This window comes from Copadichromis virginalis, linkage group LG13 (assembly GCF_057382275.1).
Source record: "Copadichromis virginalis isolate Kocher_CV1m ecotype Utaka linkage group LG13, C_Virginalis_male_GT1.1, whole genome shotgun sequence".
Lineage (NCBI taxonomy): Eukaryota > Metazoa > Chordata > Actinopteri > Cichliformes > Cichlidae > Copadichromis > Copadichromis virginalis.
The window spans coordinates 25,146,051-25,150,802 of NC_140630.1; the positions used below are offsets into that span (position 1 = coordinate 25,146,051).

The following is a 4,752-nucleotide window of genomic DNA, read 5'->3' on the forward strand; positions in this document are numbered from 1 at the left end:
CGCAGACTAATGGACAGGCGGAGCGAGCTAACCAGGAGCTGGAGGCCTTGCTGCGCTGTGTCGTCTCCTCCAGCCAGTCCTCCTGGAGTGACCAGTTGGCATGGGTTGAATATGCCCATAACTCCAGCACGTCGGCTGCTACGGGGTTCTCTCCTTTCGAAGCCTCCTTGGGGTATCAGCCCCCGCTTCTCTCCATCTCTGAGGGCGAGGTGGCTGTGCCTTCCGTCCAACAACACATGAGACGCTGTCGACGGATCTGGAGGGCGACCAAGGCAGCTCCTCTGCGGACGTGCGGACGTAATAAGGAGCTCGCTGACCGTCGTCGCGTTCCTGCACCGGCCTATCGGGTGGGCCAGCAGGTATGGCTTTCCTCTAGGACTATTCCCCTGCGGACCGAGTCCAAGAAGCTGAGTCCCCGGTTTCTGGGCCCGTTTTCGGTGCAAGCTGTCCTGAACCCGGTTACGGTCCGGCTGGCCCTCCCGCGCAACATGAAGGTGCATAATGTGTTTCATGTTTCTCAACTTAGGCCGGTCCGGACCAGCCCGTTGTGCCCGCCTCCTGAGCCCCCGCCGTCCGCCCGGATGGTCGCTGGCGCCCCGGCTTATGACATTACTCGCATTATGGATGCCAGGCGGCGCGGTAGGGGTTTTCAGTTTCTGGTGGATTGGGCTGGGTACGGTCCGGAAGAGCGTTCTTGGGTGCCGCGGTCTGCGATCCTCGACCATGGTATGGTGAGGGAATTCCGCCGCCGGCACCCGGATAAGTTTCGTGGGTCGCCCGGGGGCTCCCGTTAGAGGGGGGGTACTGTCACGGTCGGATGGTCTTCCCGGACGACCTGCTTGTTTGTTTGTGTGTGTGTGTGTGTATGCCCTCCTCTCTTTCTCTCTCCCTCCCTACTCTGCGGGTCTGGCTGCCGAGGAACGGCGTCTCCGAGAGAGTGAGAAAGGCCGATCTCTGAAGTGTAATCTTCGGCTCCAGCTGCCGCTAATCTTTCCTCACTAGACGGAGGTATTTAACGATGTGTCCAGACGGCAGTCGACGCTGGATTGTACTCGGAGCTCGGTAGCTAAGTGTGCGCGTGATCTTGTCACCCGCGTGGCCAGGCAAGCCTTCTCATCCATTGTTGTGTTTGCTCGACTTTCAGATTGGAGAAGTACGGGACGGAGGAGTGGAGTAAAGGATTCACTGGTGTTTTCGGGAGGAGGAGCTCACACGGAAGGAGCGCACACAGACCTCACGGGAAAACTCACCTTCACCACTTCTGGGAACTGAAAAAGAAAGGACAATTATTGGATATATTGATGTTTAAGGACTATCTTTCACGCACTTTAAATAAACGCACTGTCTGCTTCAACCCAGAGCTCCGCGCTTGAGTCCATACCTTCCATCAGCCGTGACAGGAGCCAGGGGAAAGGGCTCTTTTAAATATTTAGAGTATACTATTTTTGTCATACATCTCTACTTTTTGCAGATCTTGGGGGGAAAAAGTCAGAAATAAAGTGCTCTACATTAAATAAAGTCTCTCCCCTTCCATTATCCAAGCCCTTCTGACATTGAAAGAGCAACAAAGCATCTGCTTTTCATTTGTATTCCTAATCTTATGATCCATATTCTTACTTGGGGCTTCATTTATAAATTAAGAGGCACCAGAAAACAGAGATGATGTTGTTATGGCAGGTCAGAAACGACAACAAGTCACAGGAATGCACTGAAAAATAAAATCTGCAGTGCCTGAAGAACAGGTGGAAAAAACAGACAAAAAAAACTGTCATCAAAAGCAAAATATTATTTATTTACATTTAGTAATCAGAGCATTCACAAATATCTCTTGAAGTCAGCGGGGGGGAGGCGTGAAGAAACAATTGTTTAGAACTTGTGGCAAGCCTCGACGGTGACAAAGCGAGAGAGCTGCTGTAGCTGTTTCTACAATCTGTATGATCCCAGTCGGCGCCTACCTCACAGACAAACACTGTGTTTCCTGTGGCTTCTTCACAACTGAGGACTCTCCATACCTTTTGATGTGATGCAGCAGGTGTTGAAAACGTGGAGTTTACTGCATTAGCAGTAACACAGCTTTGAGCGTGTGTAAAGAGGCTGCACTTTAACTCTTCCACCCGCAGTGATGACACTCGACGACCTCCTCTGTACCGTTAGCGACATTTTGACCACCATTAGAATAGTTTCGGGGTATTTCCGAGGGTAGCTACATAGGCAGAGACCGCCCTTACTGGCTTCAAGGGTTTCTCCAAGTAAGCTTTCAAGGGGCAAACAGTTAAAAAGAGATGCAGATCAATGACGCAATATCACACTGGACTGCAATTCATGCAAATTCATTGTGTGAATCTATAGCAGAAAATGCACTGATCGTCATTTTATCCCACTGATCTGATTAAAGTAAAAAAGTCCGACTTTGCTGCTTTCATTTATGAGATCAAGCTTGTTTATTCACACAGAGCTTGATGACGCTTTGAGATAAAGAAGATCAGTTACACTAGTTTATTCTGGATTTTAGCTTGTTGATTATGAGTATCATAATCTTACGTGTTAGGAAGGATTATGTATTAGACGCCCCTGAGCAGAAACCTGCCCAACGGTGCTCTGTAGTTCACGTATCAATTTGCTGTTTGCACTGATTTTTTTGTATCAATGTAAACAGCAATTTCTACTTATTAATATTCAGCTGGTATTATCTTATAAACAGAGCAGCAAAAGCCCTGATATCATTAAACTATCACATAGTACAAATACACACAGTAGGTCAGGCATTTTTTCTCATCTCATCTCAGAGGCGTCACGCTGAATGCTCCATATTGTGCACATTTTCAGCAAAAGCAAACAAGGACATTCCAGTTTCTCTAACCCCCTCATCGCTTCCCTTTCCAAAGTGGAATAGGTGTTATGCTATGTAATAGTGTAGCAGCCATTACGCTGAGAGCTGGTATAGTCTGAGCCGTCATCTGTCCTCATGACACTCAGGTTATGAGCGTGTGCAGAGTCTGATTGCGCTCCTTAATATGCAGCTCCAGTGCACTGAATTCCTAGGAATGAGAAAACAAATGGAAAACCAAAACACCTGCCTCGCTGGGACAAGAAAAGATATGCACTGCAAATGCGAGATAAGATCACACATAGACAGCTGGAAGCCAAATACATAATATCCATAGGACTGTAAGGATCACATGTGCAGATTCAGCCTGCTAAAGCTGCGGAGGCAAAGCAGATTTACTTTGTTTATATCTTTGGCCTGAAGGGTGGAACTAAGACTCCCTCTGCGAGGGCCGGTCACAGCAGCACAGTATGGCATCATAGAGTGGAATGAGAAATAGCTGGAGAATTCAATGCATCTGCTGCGTGGTGATTTCAAATCGATTACTGAGTTCTGTAGGGGGAGTTATCCAATTGCTGAAAAGTCCCCAAACAACCCACTCCAGTCACATCTAATAACAGGCCATTTGTATTGATCCTGTATATGGAGGTTTTGTCACCGCCTTTGAAAATCCGAACTTATCTGACTCCATGTGGACAACGATAAAATGAAAAAGATTATTTTTTTAAAGTTTGGAGAAACAGGAGCTATAGCATAGCATGTGGCGAAACTTACACACTCTGTTATACATGCTAGGCCCTTTAAGGGGAAAATATGCACACGAGGCCGTGGTTCGAGCTCTGCAAACAGGGACAAGCTTTGCTAAGCTTGTTACTATGCCTGTGTGAGGGACATGCACAAAGACTGACACACACACAGAGACGGTAAAAGGCTGTGTGCTCCGAAAGTCACTGTGCTGCATGGTCTGTTTATCTTTTACCAAGATGTTTCTCTTTGCTGAAACATTTTGGATTTTCAGCAGCCCCACTGCCACTCAATTTGGACTCTCAGAAATGTCAGCACTGAGAATTCTGCCAGTGTTGCACACGTTTGCTTCACCTGCACCGTGAGGTCTTTCATTTCTGTTGGGATTACACTTTGAAAGTAAAGATGGGCTAAATTGTTGTAATCGTGGGCCAACGGTAGTTTGAGGTATGCCCTTTTGAATTTACAATAATCATAAAAAAGCATTTAAAAGCATTTCTCATGGTGTTTGTTTGCCTTTTCAGCATATATGAGCAAGCAAATACTCGATCCTCTTTAAAAACCAAGCCATAGGATAAAGTTAATTTTCTAAATGACACATTAGACTGACACTGTGTAGTCATTTTCATAAATAAGTAAACAAATGAGCGAATCATTCAAACAGACAAAGCAACTGCATTAGATTAATCACAACGTCAAGCCATAAATTTGAGTCAGAAGTTGCAGATTCTGTGCCAGCAATTAGGCAGTGACAGATGAACCCTGTTTTAATTAAAGCGTTCACGTGTCCGCTCCTTTCCTTTCAGTGGAGGCGTGCGGTGTTATATTGCCAAGATTTCAAGAGCTCTCTAAAGTATGGCTGTACGGCTGACAGAAAAATCTTGCATTAGATTCCAAATGACTACAGATTGTTCAGCCCCAGCAAATTCAGCCCAAGAGCAAAATGTTTGATGTGAGAAGAAACCCACACGTTCAATCCTGGATCTGCAGGTAACTCTTACTCCTGTTTCTGTCAGAGTCTATATGTCTACGATCAGAACGAGAGAGCACAGGTTTGAGGCCTCCAAAGAAGGTGGCACGTGAAAACTGAACATTAGAGCGAAATGAAAATTTGCCAAATACGTATAAGCAGCCCAAAATGTTTGAATAATGTCCTCAGATGGACAAATCAAATATAGAGT

General features: G+C 46.1%; 1 long non-coding RNA gene across 1 annotated transcript; it reads left to right on the forward strand.

Moving 5' to 3' along the window:
• The first annotated feature begins 253 nt into the window (after positions 1–253).
• Positions 254–1,354, forward strand: LOC146695769 (uncharacterized). Its single transcript, XR_014923468.1, has 2 exons — positions 254–1,062; positions 1,145–1,354. It is a non-coding gene; the product is annotated as an uncharacterized LOC146695769 (long non-coding RNA).
• Positions 1,355–4,752: the final 3,398 nt, after the last annotated feature.